Source organism: Cnephaeus nilssonii, assembly GCF_951640355.1.
Source record: "Cnephaeus nilssonii genome assembly, chromosome: 2".
Classification (NCBI taxonomy): Eukaryota; Metazoa; Chordata; class Mammalia; order Chiroptera; family Vespertilionidae; genus Cnephaeus; species Cnephaeus nilssonii.
Genome location: NC_137073.1, coordinates 112,030,226 through 112,053,445, shown reverse-complemented (window position 1 = coordinate 112,053,445; position 23,220 = coordinate 112,030,226).

The following is a 23,220-nucleotide window of genomic DNA, read 5'->3' as shown; positions in this document are numbered from 1 at the left end:
GAGAAGGCAACGCAATAAGATGGAAGAAAGCTGGCTTCCTTTGCTAACACATGGACAAAAGGTGTCACCAGAGTCACAACATACATGGCAATCTTGTGTGTGAGAAACAAACCTTATTAAAACCATTGCGTTTTTAAGATTTATATATGTTACCATGGCATAGGATATTCTATCCTGCCTAACATATTTGCCTTCTATTTTAATTTTTCATTGTTGGATAAATTTGACATGTAACATTGTATAAATTTAAGGTGCATATCATGTTACTTTTATAGAGTGACGTATTGGGATATGGCGGCCTACTTGCCTTCTCTGTTTAACGTCCTTATCCATGAACTTATGTTTTTATTCATAAGCTTAATGATTCACCTCCCCCAAGAGGTATTTGAATTTCAATCAGATATTCCTAAGAAGCAAAATAGCATCAAGCCCTAAAAAATAATCTCTAATAGTAAAAAATTCAGTACTATCACCAAGAGAAGAGAAACTCATTTATGAACAGATAACTTCTGAGACCTTCTTCAGCAATATCATTGACTCCGGTATTATCTAGGCCAGTGGTTCTCAACCTTCCTAATGCCGCGACCCTTTAATACAGTTCCTCATGTTGTGGTGACCCCCAACCATAAAATTATTTTCGTTGCTACTTCATAACTGTAATTTTGCTACTGTTAATGAATCATAATGTAAATATCTGTGTTTTCCGATGGTCTTAGGCTCTACAGCAGTGGTTCTCAACCTGTGGGTCACGACATTAGAAAATAATTTTATAGTTGGGGGTCACCACAACATGAGGAACTGTATTAAAGGGTTGCGGCATTAGGAAGGTTGAGAACCACTGATCTAGGCTGTCGTTTAAAAGTCATATTCGTTCTCCAAGTTTCTATAGTTGCTTTCTCCTAGTCATCAGAGTGCTATTTTAGCAGGGACCAATAGAAAAAGAAAGAATACCTTTTTTTCTTGTCTAAACATTTTTGACAGTTGTAATTCTATCAAAAGAAAGGATTATAAAATGATTTATTCTAACAGGTGCATGCGCCAAATAACTTAGCTTCTTAAAATAGTTCACATTGAAATCATTCAGATAATAGGCATTGTGTGAGTTCAGTAATATGCTCAGAATCCTTTTGTGCTTCTTTCTGCAACATACTAGAAGCCTGGTGCATGAATCCATGCACCAGTGGGGTCCTACAGCCTGGCCTGTGGGATCGGGCCAAAACCGGCTCTCTGACATCCCCAAAGGGGTCCCAGATTGCAAGAGGGTGCAGGCCAGGCCAAGGGACCCACTGATGCACAATCAGGGACAGGGAAGGATGCGAGAGGTTGGCCAGCCAGGGAGTACCATGGGAGGGCTCCAGGTTGTGTCCAGGCTGTCTCACTCAGTCCTGATTGGCAGGACCCCAACAGCAAGCTAACCTACCAGTTGGAGCATCTGCCCCCCCGGGTGGTCAGTGCATGTCATAGTGAGTGGTTGAGTGGCCTTAGCATATCATTAGCATATTATGCTTTGATTGGTTGAATGGATGACTGGACACTTAGCATATTAGGCTTTTATTGTACAGGATAAGTTCTTACAAACAACATTTCAGACCTCTAGTCACAGTTTTTGAGTTGTTTTTCCCACAGCTCTATCTATGTCAGCTGCATCCACAAATTCTCAGGACTGTTTATTTTGTCCTCGGGGACTATGAGAAGCCTTGATTGTGAAAAGGTGACAGTTTGGGAAGACTGGGTAGGTTTGGCATCAGACCTTGGCTTAAATATCATTTCTGTCATTCACTAGCCATATAAGTTTCATGGAGTTAATCCAAAGAGTGTCAATTGCCTCATGTGCTAAAACAAGAAGGAAAAAATAGCCTGCCCAAAGGATTAGTAGATTTATTTATAGGTACTCCCTATGAAGCCACTAGCTCAGTGCCTGGTAAATAATAGGAATGCAAAATATAAGAATCCACTGGAGAATTATCTTTCACTGATATAGAATCAATGAGAGAAATCTCTACCTAAAAAAAAAAAAAAAAAAGTCTTCTTCTAAATGCATTATGCTACTGGGTTTTTCATTTAAGTCTGTGGCCCATCTTGAATTAACTCTTGAGTATGGGGTGAGATAGTAATCAAGGTATTTTTTACCCACACAAGTAAGGATGGTAATGATTTCAGTCTGGGCTTACCAGCTTGTGTCTCACTATTTGTGCTTTGATACTAGATACACGAAGGCATATTACATTGACTTCAGAGTATCCGAAGGTAATGTTAAAAGATTTCAACAATTTTTTTTCACCAAGTTTAATTGTATTAGGAAAGTCCCTTCTTGAAAATGTTGTAAAAGAACCACATTTAAGCAAAATTGACGTCAGTGATGGTTTCCATGGAATTTGCATCAAATCCCCGCCCCAGTTTTTGGTATTCTATGCCTAAGCTTTTAGAGCCTTCCTCTCAAACAAGTGCCTGGGCGCTCTGGTCCTGTGTGGTCAGCTATGCAGATTAGTTCTCCACAGGCAGCTCCTACTCCGGGTATTTCACCCAGTGTGTCCCTTTCTCTCCTGGCCAGGTGACAGCAAACTTAGCTGATAACAAACAGAAGCAAATATATTCATGTTCCTTAACTCACTTAGCTAAGTAACCTCTAGATAAAAGAATTATGTCTTCTGGACATGATGTCAACTCAAAAATGGGAATTTAAAGATAGAAATTTCAGACCCCGTGTAAGTTGACGGAAAGAAAATGTGGGACAGCTAGCTCTGTGATGGTCCTAAAAACCCTCTTTGGGGATGGGGAGCCCATTATTTGGCTTTGCCACAGCCTGGTCCCGATGTTGTAATATGGAATCACCTCTACTTCTGCCTCTACACTCACCACACAAGGGACTTATTCTTGATTTGATCAGAATGACACCAGTGTGATTATACGTTACATCATTTGCCATCACTTTTCTAAAGGCCACAGCCCTGCAAAGTGAAATAGCTGTTGCTTTGACTGAGTTTATAGAGCTTAAAGTGAATTCGAGGATTGTTCATTATCTCCTGATTGCTTATTATGTGGTGAATGCGAATAAATAAAAAGTCAATCTGGGTAATTTTGTACCTGTGCCAAAAAAGGAATTTCCAAGGTTCATCAACTTCAAAACGTTTGTGTGATGCTCACATTTATTGTCTTGATTTCACTACATTGCTCATAACCCCACAAAGAGTTCGTGCTGGTAAAAGTCACTGAAATCCACAATTCAATGCAAACGCAAATATTTCAGCATTTATTATCCCCTTTGCTAAATTTCCAATTCCATCTTTAATTTTAGTTCACAAATCCTATATAATAAGAGGCTAATATGCAAATCGACCAAATGGCAGAACGACCGGTTGCTATGACGCACACAGACCACCTGGGGGCAGACACTCAATGCAGGAGCTGCCCCCTGGTGGTCAGTGCACTCCCACAGGGGGAGCACTGCTCAGACAGAAGCCAGGCTCACAGCTGGTGAGCGCAGCGGCCGTGGCGGTGGCGGGAGCCTCTCCGGTCTCCGTGGCAGCACTAAAGATGTCCGACTGCTGATTTAGGCCCACTCCCAAGTCAGTTGGACATCCCCTGAGGGCTCCTAGACTGCGAGAGGGTGCAGGCTGAGCTGAGGGATCCCCCTCAACCCCCCAGTGCACAAATTTCATGCACCGGGCCTCTAGTGATTTTTACAATTGAGTGACATTTTTGCTGAGAACATTTTCTTTATAAGCCTAAACTTTTCAAATTCTTTCTTTCCATGTATATTTCCTATTGCATATTTATTGCTCAAAAGACGAATCTAGCAGCCATGTCTCCTCAGCAGCCTCCTTCTCATTATGGAAGATTCGCACGATGCATCCCTGGTTTCACTCTTTCTGCCTCAGACACTCCATCTTGGGTATTGCTTCCTGCAGTGTTCTGAGGAAATTTCTCATCAATCAAATTCTGCCACTGACCCTCTGCCTAATGCTCACATCAAGGGAAGAACAGGACAAGAATAGCTGCTGCGGTGTTCTCAGTCGTTTGAATAAAACCCACTCTGACCTTCAAGTAGCAGCATCCATCTCTGGCAACCCCCACGTTCCTTCCTGCCTCCTCCTCTGATTGTATTCTGCCCACAGACCTTACTCTACACCCCGGGAATGCCACTGCTCTTGAATTTTACCACGTTCTTGCCACCAAGAAGGAAACTGACCTAGAAGCTGATCCATATGAGAATGTACTTTGGGCATTGTTACCCCCCAAGGAAAGAGAGGTGCACATTGTAAACTCTACTCCATTTTAAGGGCGATCCTTTGGAGCGGGGACTCCTAACCTCAGCGCCGAGTGGTGGGAATTTCCACCGGGAGCTCTCTGTGGGGGAGATGGGTATGGACTGAGGTGCAGGGGGAGGGAGTTTTTTTGTTTGTTTGTTTGTTTGTTTTGTGTGTTGTTGTTTTTTGAGCAGCCCTGAGATCCCCAGACATTCCACCTGTACAAAAAGTCACATTTAATGTCCACCAATTATGAATGAACACGGCTAGAATGTCACTGACCTGTTATCATATGAATAAATAATACTATTGGCTATATTCATATTGATGATAATAATGGCAGCTTACACTTACAGACTGCTTACTATGTATCACACACTGTTCTGAATGCTTTTGACACATTTTTTTTCTTTTATCTTCATAGCACCTCTCTGAATCAGATAATGTAATTATCCCCTTTTTAAAAATAAGGAAACTGAGGTACAAGGTGGTTAAGTAATTTGCATAAGGTCACACAGATAATACTGGAAGTGTTTTATTTACTGTTAGTGTCTACTTTATAGCGGCCCCAGAAGTGGTACTTTCCAACCAAGATAGAGACAGAAATATAAAAGGTATTTTTATCAGCTAGAGTATGAGAGGACCAGGAATCTTTCTATTTACTTTATTACCGCACCCCAGTGCCAAAAATAATGTCTGGAACAGAATGGTGTTTAAAAATGGTTTTGAATGGCCTTTTTAATTCACCAACCTAGCCCCAGAATGTAGAACAAGGCTGACACATGGTAAGTGCCCAGTAAGTATTTTTGAATGAGTGAATATCTTAAAATACCTATTGCATTGCCTTGTACTTAGTAACAACTTGATAAATATTTGTTGAATTACTACATATTTTAAAATTTTTCAAAAATAACTTTTTATTTTAGTTAATTAAATGATAATTATTTTCCTTTAAAATTGTACGGAATTTAACAAAAATTATTCCAAGTTGTTATCCTCTCTATTATTTTGATTTGTCTCCAAAATTAGATAGATAGTATTTCTTTTTCTGAATCAACCAACACCTTTAGAATATATTAATGAAATTATAGCTAAAAATGGTTGCATTAAAATCACTTGGAGATAGCAATATTATCATGTGATATTAAAAGAATAAAAAAGCTGCTTCAGTTGAAAAAAAAACCTGGAGGTTCTAAAATAAGATAAATGGGCTTTCTACCTAAAGAATGTCCCTGAAATAACAGCTGTTTATTCAGTCACATGAACTTCACCATTTCTAGCCTTCTATTGGCTACGATGGTATTTCGGACATGAATTTACAGCAGCTGATTTAAAGATATTCAATGAGAAAAACTGAGATTAAATTAATAAAATAAGTAACATATGTTTTCTTCCTTAATTACAAATCCTACTTATCCTGAGTAGTGAGTGCCTCAGGACATTCACGTTCTACTTCCTTGTATTTCTTACTAAAGGAATCATAGAAATGAAATAAACATCGGCTGGCTTTGTTCTTCCCTGTGCAAAACAAGAAGGTACAGTCTATCCCATTGCTGAAATGCCTTTCCTGGGAACATATTGCTCTAAACATTTACCAAACCAATCCATTCACTCTGCTGACAGAAATTTATTTGGAGATGATATATAGACAAAATACGCGTGAATTGGAGAATTCGGTGCCATCGCCGGATTTGGTTTAATCCCAGTGTTCCCAGTGTCTCATTTAAAAGCTTTTCTGCAGGGAAAAGAGCAAAGAAACCAAAGCATCCCATAGTCTAGGGAGAGAGGTGTCTTTTGGTGTGTTTTATATGCAACACTACGAACAGCAATGACCTAGAAAGAGGGAGCCCGTGTTCTAAAGTGCAAATGAAGAAAGAGCAAAAGGAGCCAGGTGAATTTCCCAAGGCAGACATTGTTTCAATCACACAGTTAGTCCCAGGTCATTGTTTAAAAACCCAAAGAACAATATAGAATTATGCACAGAAAAAATTAAAATTCTCCTTCTCAACCCGCTTCCCCACCCCCACCCCCGCCATCCCCACCTCTCCCATTCAACTTCCTTCTCCAACCTAACAATTGTATAGTTGGTCCTACAGCCTTCTAGAACTTTTTCTATGTATATATTTCATTCATTTCTTTTAGGTGATTTTATGCTATCTTATATGAAAGCTATTCCCAAACAATTCTTAAGCCAAAAAAGAAAATGTGTTGGCAGAACTCAGAAACCAAGTCAGCCAAATAACTCAGAAACTTCCATATTCTACTCATCACTTTTCAAAAGAAGGCAGCAGTAAAATATGAGCAAGATTACCTGACAGCATTAAATTGTCAAAAAGAACATTACTTTTTTTTCTACATAAACAAAATTCATCAGTATCTCCATGCTGAAGAATTGCATTGAGCAAGTTAATGTCACAAGAATTCATGTTAAGTACTCACGACTAGAACCACCACAGAGAGTGTGGTGTGGCCACCCCATTAGGACCCCTGACAGCTGGGGACATGATGAGTCAAAAAAGACCTACTGTTGTCACTGGCCAAGTGAAATAGACGTTATTAGATACGTATATGATCTAATAAAGAGAAGGCATTTCAGGTCGTCGGTACTGATTTTCAAAGTCAGATTGGTCTTGCAGATTGATAATGGACTTAGTACACAAGAGGATACAGGGACGGGCCATCCCCAGCCGTGATTTCATTCAGCAACGACATTTCTCTCTCCTCCAAATCTGTGTGTCTGTCCCACGTCCCAGACTGTCTTTTAATGTAAGAAATGGCACAGTTGGTGGGCGTGGCAATTCCCCACTTGAAGGTTACAGACAGAACCTTCTCTCACTAACTGTGTTCTAACATCCCAGATTATGTGCAAATAAATCCAAGCTTCCTTGGACAACACTTCGAGCACCGTGATTGGGGCTTGGATTTCCAAGATCCAATCATTTCTCTTCCTTGAGCTTTTGCCACGAACCAGGCTCTTTTATGTAGCTGTAACCACAGTCCTAAAAGCTGAATACTGTCTTAAAGCCACTTTAGAAAGGGTGAGACTGAGTCTTCCAGAGGTTGAATAACTTGAAAGCAAAACAACAATTAAGCAGAAAAGCTGAGACTCAAGACCACATCTTTCTAGTTCCAAAGGCCATTCTTTTACTGGGCTATTTTCCCAATACGTTAGTATAACATTCTGCGTCCAAAATTTCTCAACAAACTATTTGTAGATATGTATTTGAATTAAATTATTTCTAGATGACTCATTTGGAACATTGTATAGACTCCTTAGGACAAGTTTTTAATTTTAAAAGTGGAACTTAATAACACTCCAGGAAACCGAAATTCTCCTCCACTTCCTCTTCCCATTAGTATTCCACAAACTTCCTGATGCTTTTATTCACCTGCTCGTCCATTAGATGTTGAGCTCCTGGTGAGTAGCAAGCTCATCTTTTGGAGCCTGAATAATTATCACAGACGCTTCCATGTTGTTCAGAAAGTGGCTGCTATTAAAGGTGCTGCCTTATTCATTGATGAACCCATGTCACAGAACAACTCTCCCAACAAACATTACGCTCCGAATGAGCTCCTGTATTGCCTTACTTACTGCAAACCACATCCTGCAGTCATTTGTAATTCAAATTAAAGCCAGGGCACAAAAAAAGGAAAAAGGAAATAATAGCTCTAAGACTTGGGAGACTATGATGTTGAGTACAAACTTTCTGATTTTCCGTAGAACAAATAGTCACACTAAGTAATAAAAGCCCAGCAATCATGGATGTCTTAGGGTTCGCTCCTTAGCGGGTCTTTCCCTTGGTATTAAAATCTTTCCTATTTTTAAATGAACAAGAAAAACAAAACAAAACAAAACCCAAAAAGGCTCATTGACCTTCTTTTTTCTCAAGCTCCATCCTCTTTTGCACAAACTTTCCAAAATGCTGCCTGGATTACATTCCTGCTCCCTCCCCACCCTCCTCACTCCCCCAGCTCACTGTCAGAGCTCCAGAATGCCAGGGCTTCTTCACACTCAGGTGATGGGGCTTCCCGGCCTTCCTTCACATTGAGGGCCATTGCCTCCTTCAAAATTCTCTTTTCAAAAGACCCTCTCCTTGGCTGCCTTGACACCTGTAGTGTCCTGGCTGAATTTCCGAGGGCCTGCGTTTCTGGTTTCTGAGAGCCTCTTGGAAACACTGGCTCGCAGGAGCTAAGCCCGGAGGAGCTGGTAGCTGCCCAGGCCTCAGCCCCCTTCCCCAGGCAGACTCTCTCCGGGCACACCACCCTGCAGCTTCAGCTCAGCGCCCGCGGCTCTACACCCGGTCTCTCCCCCTGTGGTCTCTAAGGCTTCTCTTTCATACTTCTCACATCTGTTCACCCCGCTGCACTACTCAACCCTGGACTGCGCCTTCTTTTTCCAAAGCCACAACGTTGCCTTCCCAACGGGTTTCCACTCTCCCCGCTGCCCTCTCCACGCCCAGCCTCCAAAATGCAGCCGGGGTCATCTTTCCAAAAAGCAAATCTGATCATGCCGGTCATCCCGCCCTCTTCTGCGTCCTCCACACACACATTACAACCCGCCTGAGGCCTCACTGCTCTCGGCCCAGAGATCGGCATTCCCGGCCCCCTTACCTGGCCAGGCGCCTCTCAGTCCCGAGCAGCTGCAGCCAGCACAGTGCTCCCAGTTCCCAGGGCTCCATGCCCTCCACGCCAGGCCTCTGCGCAGGACATCCCTTCAGCAGCAGCTCTCCTTGCCAGCATCCTCTGGTGACCTCTGACTCCTGGGAGTGTTTCTTGACCTCTGCTGTATGCACATTACCATCAACACAGAGGCTGGACCAGCACCAACTTATGGCCTCTGAGTTCAGGGCCAGGGCTCTGAGTGCAGGCCAGCTGGGAGACTACTCGGGGCTGAGACCCAGGTGATGCGCCTGCCGGTGCACGTGGGCGCACACTCCCAGTCCCAGCTCATCCCGGTTGCCGGTAGAATTCACTTCCTTGTGGTTGGGGGGTGAGGTGTTCCTTTTCTTGTTGTTGTTATTGTTGTTGCCTGTCATCAATAAAAGAATGGATAAACAAATCACGGCATGTCCATCCAGCTGAATACAGCTCAGCAATACAGGCAGGGAACTCTTAGGACCCACAGCGCGTGCAACTCGAACTAGTTATTCTGAGTGAAAAATAGCCAGACCCCTCCCCCCCAAAAAAATGCATGCACACTGTATGGTTCCATGCATATAAATGTATGTAAACAATTAGAAGACGCATTCTCTCGCAGCAGAAAGCAGGTGGCATGGGGAGGAGTTACAGAAAGGCACAAGGAAACAGGAGGGATGGATGGGTTTGTACCACTCGTAAGCTCTAACCTCGTGCAGTGTATTGTGTGTTGATTATACCGCGATGAAGGGCGGGGGAGGGGAGGAGAACAGTAATGGCCTCAGGTGTCTCTTATTGGCCTCAGGTACTTTGCTTGCTCTCACCTGACCGTGATGGGGCCCGGGACTTCGCCTGACTGCTTGCTGGGTCTCAGCCCCTGAGACATGGACTTGGAGACCCCCAGGGGCCAGATGACCGGCCTCTGTATGCCATCCCAACCAGGGCACTGAGAAGCATGGAGCCTGAAGACGACGGGGAGAACGGATGCAAACGTTTGGAACCCGTCCTGGTACTCCCATCTCTACCAAAGGGAGCCTCCGTGCCGGCCTCCAAACCAAATGACACTTGGACCAACATAAAGTGTGCCGGGAAACGTTCCGCGAGACCCAGGTCAATGTGTCACATCTACTACGGAGCGACCAATAAATCCATTTCACCTAGGCCTGTGGTCGGCAAACTGCGGCTCGCGAGCCACATGCGGCTCTTTGGCCCCTGGAGTGTGACTCTTCCACCAAATACCACGGCCTGGGCGAGTCTATTTTGAAGAAGTGGCGTTAGAAGAGGTTTAAGTTTAAAAAATTTGGCTCTCCAAAGAAATGTCAATTGTTGTACTGTGGATATTTGGCTCTGTTGGCTAATGAGTTTGCCGACCACTGACCTAAGCTAAGGCTTTTCCAAGTATGTGCCCGGTAGATTAATCTTAACTGGAGTCAAAGTTATATATGTTCCGAGACCCCTAAGAAGAGCAGAAATAGAAAGGTTAAAATGTCACTGCAGCACTGAACTTGAACCTCAGTGTAGTTGGTTCAAGTCCCTGCCCCTCACCTTGCTCCCCACGTTACAGGTAAAACAGCACCCACATTCTGGCACATCTCCATGGAGCTTCCCTCAGCTGCTCTCTCGGTAGAGACGCGTTCATGTAATTCCCTGGGGTGCATGGAAGAGTTCCCTAATCACTACAACTGGTTAATTCCTGTGGGAGCCAGACGGGGCCTCCACGCATCCCAGCTAGACATGTGCAACTTCCCTCCGAACCTGGAGGAAACGGACCTACCTCCAGGCAGAAACGCGGGTTTCTGTCCACGGCACGAATGAAAGCACTTGAACGCCACAGCGTGGACACAATTAGCTAATGACCCAGCTCGGTCATTATCGGAAATTAGGGAAGTGGGGAAGAAAGAGCGTGCTCCGTGCCAGGCCACGTTTTCCCCTGAAAGCATCGCCCTGCGGTGATGGGCACCCCATGCTCGGGCAAGGCCGCTGGGCCTGGTGGGGGAAGGACGCGTGGCCTCCAGCTGGAGGGGACCCGCAGCAGGGCGGGGGCTGCGGGGGAAGCAGGACCACAGCGGGCGAGGGGCAGCATGCATCCTGATGGAAAGGCACAGAGAACACACTCCCCGAGGTGCCTGCCCTGTGCTCCCGGTGGCTGTTCATTGTGGAGAGAGGAGCGGGGAGAGGACTGTGTCTGTCGCATATTCTGAAGCGGCAGGGAGGTGTGAGGAAGGCTATTTTGGGAGAATGAAGGTCTGGTACTAAATCTTAGAGCAGCCGCTGCCGGAAAGACTGCCACCTTCCCGATTTAGTCTGTGACCTAGAAAACGGCGGCGCGGAGCCCTGAGCATCCTGAGGCGGGAGCCACCACGCTCGGACTTTTTAATCAGGATAATGGATTCTGCACGAGTCAGAGATGCCAAAGGGGGGAAACAAAGAAGCATTAACCTATGAAATGGATGGAATCAAAGAAGGCGTGGGCGTTGCGGGCTGGGAGGACCTTTACAGGTGACACAGCACAGCTTCCTCGCATGCAAACAGGACCAGCAAAGGCTCAGGGGAGTCCGCGCCTGCTGAAGAGCACGTAGCAGCCCGCCCGGCCTGGCTCCGTGGCTGAGCGTCAACCCTCGAACCAGGAGGTCACAGTGCAATTCCCCGTCAGGGCACGTGCCCAGGTTGCGGGCTCGATCCCCCGTCGGGGACGTGCAGGAGGCAGCCGATGGATGTTTCTCTCTCTCCCTTTCTCTCCCTTCCTCTCTCTGAAATCAATAAAAAGGTTTTTTTAAAAAAGTACGTAACAGAAAACCGTTACAATCATGAGTTTCTACAAATGATTTAAAAGTTTGGAACACAGGAGACTGTCAATAAATATTTGCTGAGTGAGTAAATAAGTGCTTTAGCCTTTTCAAAGTCTGCATGTTAATTGAGATTTTAAAAATACATAATGCCGTTGATGGACTGATTTCCTAACAGTCATTGTAGGTCGTATGGCCAAGATCAGGGCCTCGGCGTCTAAGGGCAGCCCCGCCACCTCTACGATCACAGGAAAATGTGCCCCCAGCACAAGGTTGTTCGGATCCAGCCCCGCTGTGCTCTCCTCATCCAGCGCGTGGGCCAGGCCCAACTCGGCATCTCTGCCCTCAGCGGCCCGGCCTCTGCCCTCCATCCTCACCCTCATCTCAGTCGGACCAGTGAACGGAGAGAGGCCAGAGCAGAGCTCACAAAACTGGGGCCTCAAGGCGAGCACGTCAGGTCCACACGCACAGAATGCGAAGAGGAAGGAGTGGGAAGGCTTTGGAGCACGTGGATGGACGTGCACTTGCAAGTGGATTGAGGAGTCTGGTTTCCCAAACAGGGGGCCGGGGGAGCCAGAAAAACACGGATGGTGCATCTTAAAGTTCTTAACCTGCTGCCGGAATGGCCTGGGAGCTCGTGGCTAGGACTGCTAGGCCTATGTAGCATACAAGGAGCGACTTCGGTCACAGAAACTTCCTGTCTCAGTTCCGGGGCTGGACGTCTGAACGGAGACTGCGAGGGAAGATCTGCTCCGGCCACTCTCTCTGGCTTGTAGACGGCCGCCTCCCTCTCTCTTCACATCATCTTCTCCCCACATGTGTCTGTCTCTGTGACCAAGGTTCCCCTTTTCATATAAGGACACCAGACATATTGGGTTAGGGCCCTCCCTAATGACCTCATGTAAACGCGATTGTATCTGCAAAGACCTTATCTCCAAATAAGGTTGAATTCTGAGGTTCAGTGGGGAGCGGTACAGGGTGGTTCCAACCTCTCATTTTGTGGGGAACATGGTTCAATCCATAGCACATGGATTACATAAAAAGTAAGATTTTGGCCCTGACCAGTTTGGCTCAGTGGATAGAGCGTGGGCCTGCGGACTGAAGGGTCCCAGGTTCGATTCCGGTCAAGGGCATGTACCTTGGTTGCAGGCACACCCCCAGTAGGGAGTGTGCAAGAGGCAGCTGATCGATGTTTCTCTATCATCGATGTTTCTAACTCTCTATTCCTCTCTGTAAAAAATCAATAAAATATATATTTTTAAAATATTTTGTTTTTACTTTTTTCAGCTGAAAGGTACAAGTGAAATTGTCAAATAGTTAGGAGGTAGCATCTTTCCTTTTGGAACTAGAAATTATGTTGTGTTCGTGGGTTGAGTAGGGAGGTTGTGGCTCTGGAAACTTGCTCGTCTTGAACTTGGCATTGGCTTTGTGTTGGTACTCAAGAAAGTAGCTTCCTGTGGTCCATGACGACGAATCTTCAGACAGACAATGGCCAGAGAGTCTGGTGGTGTTTTAATTTTCTGCTTGTTTCACCAGAGCTTGGATTTACAAAATGGCTAAGAGCATCTTTCTTCTGCTGTTAATACTTACACTTTGCATGTAAATGAGAGCACTTATTTTTTTTGTAATGGTGAGAATCTTGATCTGAAAAAAAAAAAGTGTTTTCCAGCATTTTACGGAGTGACTAGAACTTGAGAAAGTTGTCACATTTATTTGTTAAAATACTTGTGGAGAGTTAAAAATAGGGTAGCACAGTGGTTAAGAGGATGGCTTTGGAGTTTAAACATCTGGCATTTGCTAATTGTATGCCCTTGAATAATTATCCACCTCACTATACCACAGTTTACTGCTCAATACATTTGTGATAATAATACTAACCTCATATGCATACTGTGAGAATTAAGTTATACATGCTCACAAAATTCTCATAATAAATGCCTGGCTCCTTATAAGCTCTTCTTATTGAATAAGGGATGAGTGTTGGGAAGCTAAATTACTATGTAAGTCTGAGCCTAGTATTATATTAATCAAAAACTACTTGACTCAAAACTTGTGATGATATGCAAAAGGAAAATAAGATCTAGATCCTTTTCACTTCACATTTCTTTTCTAATTAGAATAATTTGCTCAGTCAACACACACATCATTGTCACCTAGACAGTCCATGTGAAGCCAGTCAATGGTGTTCACTTTTCAAGTAAAACTTCTCGCCCTATCCTCTCCTTCTCTGACTGGTCATTTTTATCACAAGCATAGCCATGCAGAAATCCTATATTGCCAGAAATTAGTTTTAGACGTGATTTTGTCCAACAATTTTATTTTACTGATGAGAAGATTGATGTCCAGAAAGGTTAACAGGTTTTCTTAATGTTTTATATTTAGTTCACAACTACCTTTTGGATTCCAACCCAACAGTCACTGAAGGGCAGTAACTCTTCAAAATAATCCGTGTTAGTGCTATCTTGAGCTCCATGGTGCTGAACTTCCAAATGTTCCTACTTACTTTTCTGCTGAGGGAGGTTTCATTCAACTTAACAATTAGAAATTAATTACAGCAGTAATTCCTGCTAGCATTTAAAACGTCTTCATATAGCCAACGTTTATAAATAGCTACTTTGTGGGCACATAAAAAGATATAAATTATTCTAGTCAATTGAAATTTAAAATTAAACCATTCTAACCTTGATTTGTTTAAAAAGTAAAGACACTCCTACAATGACAGTATAGCAAAATAAAATTAAGTTGATGCTGCAGCCCTTGGCTAAATTTATCTAATTGATTGACATGACAAAGTCACTAAAAGATAAAGAGACAAGAATGATTTTTAAGGTAATTGGGTCTGGCCACATCACCTCCTCTTGGAGAAGCCAAACCCACAATGCCTTGCATTATTTGTTTGTTTCTTCACTGATCAAGAGATTAAAAAGGAACTGATATGATTTCTATTGACAAGATTTCTAGAAACTCACATCTCTGTGTTCCCAAGGGTTCTGAGGATGATAGCTGGAAGAACTCCTCAAATGATAAAAATGTACGTGGTGATGCCCATCGGTCTTCTTGGGGAGCAGAAGGAGGCAGGCGAGAAGAGCCCGGTTCTCGTCCAAGACGTGGAGCGGCTAGTCGGTGGCATTCAGACACTCCCCCAGTGTTAGCGTGCAGAGGCAGGCATCAGCAGAGAAGTCACGGGACCCGAGTGACAGGGCAGGAGAGTTGGAGGAAGGGCCTCCGTGGAGGGACAGTGAGGTGCCAAGGACTCCGGGGACGTGTCACAGCACTGACTCTGGGCTCACAGCTGTGGCTGGGCACATGGGCCATGGGTTAAGCGAAACAACAAATAAAGCTTTTCGTTGAATTAAGAGAAACAACCTGCATTTGTAAACAAGAGCTCGAACGGGGGCAGAGCTTCACCCACCTATTGGTTTTGCGTTGCGTTGAGGGTTGGCCACGTGTCACGTTTACCTGCAGCTGTTCCTGGTGAGTGTGCAGCAGCCCCCAGAGCAGCACACCAGGCATGGAGGCTGGAGGGAGCCAGTAGCAGCTCTGATTTGTGGCGAACTGATGTGATGGGTAGGGAGGCAGGAGCCCCAGGAAGTGCCTTTTCCAGGTGAGGGTGGTAAGAGCAATAGTGAGACCGAAAAATGCCAAATGAAATGGCGATGCCAGGTGAGAGAATAACATTGGGGAAGCGTGCAGGCACCCCAGAATCTAAGGTGATGCTTTAGGCATCACCCTGCTCCTATAAGGTCCCTTTATTTATTTTTAATATATTTTTATTGATTTCAAAGAGGAAGAGAGAGGCAGAGAGAGAAACATCAATGATGAGAGAGAATCCTTGATCGGCTGCCTCCTGCATGCCTCACACTGGGGATCGAGCCCGAAACCCAGGCATGTGCCCTGTCCAGGAATCAAACCTGGGACCCTTCAGTCCGCAGGCCGACGCTCTGTCCACTGAGCCAAACATGCTAGGGCTGTAAGGGACCTTTAAAAGAAAGAATTATATTAAGATTCATCAATGTCCTCAAGAGAAATAGAGCATTATTAGATTGTCCAAATATGTCTGAGAGAGACAACAGAATGATACACTGATGATAAGAGCATATTGATGAAGGCTTACGGCAAAGGCCACGGAAGAGAGACTACGTGGCCACTTTGGAAGAGAACACCTTTCCGTATGCAGACAGAGCCCCCACATAAGTTCCCTGCACCCCGCAGAGCAGAGGCTCTGTAACCATCGCACTAGAGAAGCAGGTTGGACTGCGCAAAGCTGCTTCTTAAAATGCTCCCCGGCGTAGGAAGATTGATGGCTAGTCTAGTTTCAGACAGAGGGCCATTATTCAGGAATGCATATTTGATGAAATGGAGATTAAATTGATAATAATTAGAGACCTGTACTGGTTTTATAACAAAGAAACAGATTTGAGGTTAGGCATATTCAAGTAGAAAATAAAATGGTGACCCATTACAGGAAGTTCTTTTTCTGGGGTTTTGTGCCTTTGGAGATGTTCAGCCAAACGTCCTAATTCAGGTGTAAACTCGTGCTTTTCTTAAAATACACTTTGCTCTAGCCAAACTGAAGGTTTTCTCCTGGGATTACAATGGCAACGGTAGTGGAAACAGTCCGTCCAACCATTCCCTCCCCAGGGCAAGTGCCCTCGTTATTGATGGGCCTGGCCTGCTGCAAGGGTCTTCCCGCCTCTGGAAGGCAGGGGGCTCCGTGGCTGGCACCTCTCACCACGCAGCCCAGCCGAGGGTCCCTGATCAGTGTGATGTGGAGAAGGAAAATGCTCCTACAGAACAGCCAGCCCTGCTTCTACCGGTGGGCGAGAGGGATCTGCTACTCGCCGGCTGCAGGTGGAGAGTCCTAGTGCCCAGCCAGGGAGGGGTTACTCAGCACCCAGGCAGTGTCACAGGGGATTATGCTGGAAAGGGCGGCCAGCTCTGGGCAGACGCGGCCCATGGGCGCAGTCACCTGTCAGCATCGCCCACTTCCTCCTCCATCCAGCCCCCTTTTTAAAGGAAGGACGTAGTGCACTTCTCACATCCACCCCAAAGCCTTTCTTCCCGGGATTTATCTTTTGAAACACCGCAATGTGTTTTCACTTCCTAAAGCTTGCCATGCTATCACCTCGTGTTTGGGATAAAAGCTCCAATTTATTATCATGGCCTAAGAGGCCTCACGGTCCAGCCTCTGATCGTCTGTGGCCCCTTACTCCCGAGTTTGGTCACTGGGCCCTGGCCAGACGGTTCCTCACGCTTATTCCGGGCTCCGTGAGCCTTCCCTCCTCACGGACAGCGCCCCCACCCGTTCCCACCTGGCTAAGGCTTACCTTTGCACCCGGTCTACACCCCTTCCCGGGAGGGTGTCTTTCACTTACAAGTTCAGAGTAGATTCTGCTAACGTGTCCCCTGGTACACTCTCCGTGGCACTTAGGAAAATGGGGTGACACAGCCATTTACTGCCTCACTCTGTGGTAGGCTTCATGACAGCAGGAGGAGTATCTTCTTGGTCACTACTGCACCCCAAAACTCAGCATAGTGCCCAGCATATAATCACATAATCAATGCTCAAAAGTAGTTGTTGAAGTTAGGGTGCCCACGTTCCCTACCAAGTCCCACAAGGACAGAAATCATGTCAATATCCAAACATCCTCTCCCACCTCAGAACCAAGCTCCCTGGACCCCGTGTCCAACAGCTGCCTGAGCCATGCCCTGTCCCGAGAGGAGAGGGGAGACCTAGGCCAGACCCCAGCTGCTGTGTCCATGCCTCCTCCCAGCACGTGGACTCCCTGCGAGAAATGGACGCAGGGGTGTTTTGCAATCATTTCACAGATGTGTTGAGTTGGTGCTTTTTGTATTGTTTCATTCTTCTTTTGGAAAGAACTCCAGATGTGAAAACACCCACGTTTTTGGTAGATTGTATGTGCGTGCACGCGTGTGTGTGTGTGTGTGTGTATGTGTCTATATGTGTGTATGTGTGAGTGTATATGTGTGTATATATGTGTGTGTTTGTGTGTATGTATGTGTGAGTGTATATGTGTGTATGTGTGTGTGTGAGTGTATGTGTGTGTGTGTGTGTGTGTGTGTGTGTGTGTGTGTATCATCACGCTGTTTGTTAGGTCAGGTCAGGTCAACCAACTCTGATTTCAACCAGAAAGCGGAGCTCATGCTAGCTGTATTCTGAGGATGCAAAGCTTGGGAATTTTCAAGAACGTTCCAATTTCTTTTGAATCACTGTGATAGCCTGAGACGCAGGGGGATGGTAGCCCTGTGGTCATTGTCATAGGTTCGTGTGTGACATACGTCCCTCCTGAAGTCTGCCATGGAGACAGCGCTCCTTCCGGGATAGACTCGCGGGCGAGTCCAATGGAGCTGGAAGAGGAAGCGTCACTCAAGGGCCACTCCCAAGGGGACAGTCCTGATGTCATACGTGTAGTCCTGGAGGATCCGCGCTCCTAGAAGGGATGTGGCGAGGGGAGACACAGCGGGGGCATGCTGTTTCCATTCTGCCAGTTTTGGCTCTGGCTTCTCTGGTCAAACTGCAGGAAGTCAAAGTGCTCTAGGCTCTGCGTCATAAACCTGGGCTTGCCGCCACTGGCCCGCGGTGACCTTGGGCAAGATGAGCATCAGGTGCCTCCCGCGTAGCATGGGCATAGCAATCAGATGGTGGGTAAGAAGGCGTACTCTGGGACCACAGTGCACCAAAGCTCATGATCCCTGACGGTCACTGGGACCCTCTGAGGGGCATCATGGTGGAGATGAGGGCATTGACGCTCAGAACAAATACCAAGTACCACCTCTCAGATGCAAACCCCCATCTTCTAGACTCCCACATCCACACCCTTACCCACGAGGCAATCCCGCCTCCTTCTCGCTCAATACGCTGTTTAAAAATATCCATTCTTCTCCCACAGGAAGAATGTTTATTTCCCACGATACTCAGCATTCCAGGTAGTCGCAATGGTAGAAATTCAGTCACATTTATGAATATTCCCAGGAGAGTGCCTGGTACCTTGTGGCATTCTACATTTTCCTTCCTTCTCCTCCTCCTTTCTCCAGCGCCCTCCCTCCCTCCATCTACTACCTTAATGCACCGAGTTCTTAAACTGTCCTCACATGTGTGTGTTTCTATAAAATACATGAGCGCTGTGGCTCCAGGCCAGAGAGTAATTCAGAACAATCGGAGAGCGCTCATTCTACAGCACAGGGTGTGACCGCTCAAGTCATTGCTGAGCCACATCCCTTCACCCAGGCTGCTGCGTTAACGCACACAGTTACCCCTGGGAAAGGAGTCCTCTAGGCTTTAGAGCACAATGGAGCTGTTCCCAAGCCCACTTTGCCTCTTCCAAGGTTCTCCCGAGGCTGGTGCTAAAATAGCCCCTCATTCCATGCAGGACAGCCTTCACACCATGTCCGATTCACTTCGTTTCTCCCCGGAAAATGTTTTGTTCTGTATCCTTGTGTCTCGACTTTTTTTTTTTTTTATCCTTCTGACTCCTCTGCCAAGCTCGAATTTATGATCCCAGAGCCTTGCAGACAGAGCCTCTTGGAGACGCAGCTGAATTCCTCCTCCTGCCTTTTTCGCGGCACCCCACACTCCTCCATCCCCCCCTCTGTGGGGGCTCTCCCGCCCCGGGCAGAGCCCGGGAAGGTCTCCATCCAGGGGTCCTGGAAGTCTTCAGCGAACACACACCAGAGTTGCAGCAGCCGCTGAATTCCGTCTTCCCGGTGCTCACCCGCTGACGTCTCCCAGAGGCGAGTTTATAATAGCTTCGGGTCCCGCGGAGAGAGGAGACTCACTTCAGCACGCAGCCTTTTTATGTATTCCAGACTAAAGGCCTACTGTTCTGGAATCTGCCTTAAGAAATGGCCCACTTGCACTTCAGCCTGGAAGAGCGATGAGAACAAATGTTGATTTATAACGAGATACATACAGACAATCAATTCTAAGCACAGGGGAAAACAAAGTAAGTGAATCAGCTGCCGCAAAACATTTTTTGCCCACACCACTGAGGAACAAGTGACAGACATTCACGGCGCCAGAGAAATACAGTCGCCGACCCAGAAGCAGCACACGGATCGTTGTGCTCAGACGCCTCGTCTGACAAATGAGCAGAGGTCCTGGGGTCACTGACATCGCCAAATGCTTCACGGGCCAGGGGCAGGTGAACACCTGTGAGTAGGCACCTGCGCCTCACGCCTCTGTTTACTGGGGGACCATCGTGACCACCGTGCTGGAGAGAGGAGGCCTTTTCTCTCGGAATTCGGATACCACAATACCTACATGTTCCCCTTCTCTATTCGAGGCAGACCTGTCTCAGCTCACCCCACCCAGAAGGCTGGCACAGGGGCGCCGGGCTCTGGCTTCCTGTGTGGGCTGGGCAGGCCAGTCACCTCTTCAAGGGAGGAAGGATTGGGAGTGAAATCCATCCCATTTATTGTAAACCATGAAAATGCAGTTGTGTGATCTGCCACTAAAATGAGGCTTTCAGACTTTACATTTAAATTGCTGAATCACTGGGTGCTTACATATTGCCTTATATATGGGTGTCCCCAAAAATGTATACACACACTTTACATAATTATAACGGCGGTGTTTATGAAAGTACATTTCCTTTTCAAAATTGAGCTGTATACATTTCGGGGGGAACACCCTGTGTTTTGTATTTTCTGTGATGGCACAGACCATGCATTAAACGTTTTAAAACTTCCGCGGCGATCTTTACGTTGCCTTATACACAGTAACATCTACTGGCTATTAAGTTAAACTGGGAGCAAGGCGCTGATGTTTTCATTGCAGCTTCTAGATTAAATTGAATCTCCCACTGCACGCTGAAGGACATGAACACCAGGCTAGGTGCTGTCCTTTATTTGCTAGACTCTAGCAGCTAGAGAGTCTATTGCAGATTTCGAATGATCTTCATAAAATACTAAACCTCCAGCTTTCTACTAAATCTAAAGCAGTTTAGGTAAAATAGAAGACGAAGGCAGACTCAGTCAGATGAGCTTTGCCTTTTCATTCTTCAGACTGTGTTTCCTTAGAACAGCGAGGGAGAAGCGCGGTGCAGGAATAAGGGGGTGGCATTGCAAAGCGTTTGGAGGTCACGCACAGGAAGGTCGTACATGCCAGGGCAGCAGATGGGCTGGGGGGAGGAGCGGACAGGGTGGAAGGGGAGGAGGGATGGAAGGAGAACCCAGGAGTAAGACATGAAGATAAAGCTAGAACAGGAAGGCAATAACTCGTACCCATTCTAAGTCCAAATGCTTATTCGCATGGGAAAGTCTTGCAGGAATTTTATTTTGTGTCAGATCAGCAGCTGAGGCCATATTTCTTTCTTCCAAAAATACACCCATCGGTTCACTCACAGATCTTCCAACCATGCAAGCGAATGGTCGGGCGGTTTCACTTACTCGTGTAGGGGTTTATGCTGAAGTTGACTTCAGGCAGATAAGTTAGAGGCACCAGGACTTAAGTCAGATTCTCCAGTGACTTATGATGAATTCCTCCCCGTTGTTTCCAGCGCAGGACCTTGCAAAGTGGGTTGTGCATTTGAGAACTAAAACGAATGGAACGTGTCTCTCAGTGGGGCATATGTTTGATGATGAAGATTAGTACATTATGACTACTCCAAACTAACTCAAGAATGGATGGTTACCAGATAAGTTCACAAAAATGGGTTGAATGTACCTTAGCGCTGAAATGGCAGAGAACTGCTATTTCACTAAAGAACTGGTCCAGGGAAACCAAGGAACTCCCAAAAGACCCCAAAACTAACAGAGTAGGAGACCATGGCTTTCACCGAGGGATGCCATTAAGGTCATTAATAATTGCAGGAAATGACTAACGGTTCACAGTTTCTATGAAATAGCAAACGGTATAGAACCTGAACTGCATGGTGTAGTGTATCTTTCAAGGGTTTTTATGCTCCAAGTGAAAAATGGAGCGCTCATCATGGGAGAGGAACATACACTCAGAAATGTCATCAATTTATAGAGAACTGCATTGGAAAACACATCTTGAAAGTGACACGGCTATGATTGATGAGAAAAATCTCAAATTCATTGCAAGCAGTTTTTCATTAAAGATGTTTAAACCTCATGATTTTGTTTTTAACAAAAGTGCTGCTGTTTTTTAAAAGGTCTCAGAGAGGAGGTGTTTAAACAGCAACTTTCCAAATTCCAGAGAAGTTGGATTCAAACACTATTTTATCTGAAATTGAAATCAGCATACAATGTCTTGTTTTTGCCTCATTCCATGGAGAACCTAAGATAGTAGTAGGATCCTGCATTTCTTGATGTTTTAAATTATAAACATTTGCAAATACTAAAGTTTTTCAAAGTACAATTAAAACTATATAATGGGAATGAGAAAGCAAAACCTTCTTCTGAAAATGGCAGCTTTAGCTTATTTGAAATGATTTTTCTTAGCACATATATGATGTTTATTGACAAGAAAATTGGGGGGTGGGGGGAATTCTTGGGGTGGAAGACAAGCCAGAGCAAAAAATAGAGGCGCTCTCTCTGCCTATGAGAATAATTTCTTCAGGACATATTTCATACTGTAAATGCATATTTCTAGGCCATGTCCTGGTATTGGTATAGTTACAATACAGAAGAACCCATTCTCCGGATTGTAAAACAAAGCGCTCAGGCGATGAGTCAAAATCTTGCACTGTAGCTCTGTCCCTTGTGAGTGAACTCCCACCTGCTCTTCCTCCTCTCTGTGCCGCATTAAGTAACTTCTCAGTGGAGAAAATATCCTGTCTCAGGATTTATTGAGTTGCGGAAAGGAAATCTGAGAGCCCTAAGCGATGGCTCAGTTGGTTGGAGCATTGTCTGGTACACCGAAAGGTTGCGGGTTCGACCCAAGGTCAGGGCTCGTACTGGAAGGCAACCGATCCATGTCTCTCTCTCTCTCTCTCTCTCTCTCTCTCTCTCTCTCTCTCTCTCTCCCCCCTCCCTCCCTCCCTTCCACTTTCTCTAAAAATCAATGGGAAAAAATATCCTCTAATGAGAATTAACAACAACAACAACAAAAACTCCAATGGAGACAAGAAAGTTTCCTGACAGGTTCCTGGATTTTCTCATGTTCTATCAGATGAAGGTAAAATTGCTTCTCTGAAGCCCTGGCCCCATTAAAGAGAGTCCCCAAGGTCTGGTGTGAGATCTGGTTGGAGAGTGTTTTCCTATGTCAAACAGCACGGACCCCAGGAGAACAGAGGAAAATTCCCACTGCAGCCTCCTCCATCAGGGCCTGTGCACAGCGCCCATCTCAAATTCCTTCTAGATCATCTCGGCTCAGAAAGCATAGAACCAAACCACAGCCACGTCGTCTCGGTCGAGGTGGGCACACTGTCCAATGCGGGAGGCACTGCTCTTCCCCAAGTCCAGGGCCAAGGGCCTGAGGACGCATCTAGTCCCGCGGATTCCAAACATTTTGAGTGCAAAATCTCTTTTTTATCAAGTGACGTCTTTCCCCAGACTCTCTCTGTTAGATAGATGGTCTGGAAGTGGCTCTGTCTTGGTTGAAAAGGGAAGGAGAAGTCTACACCCCA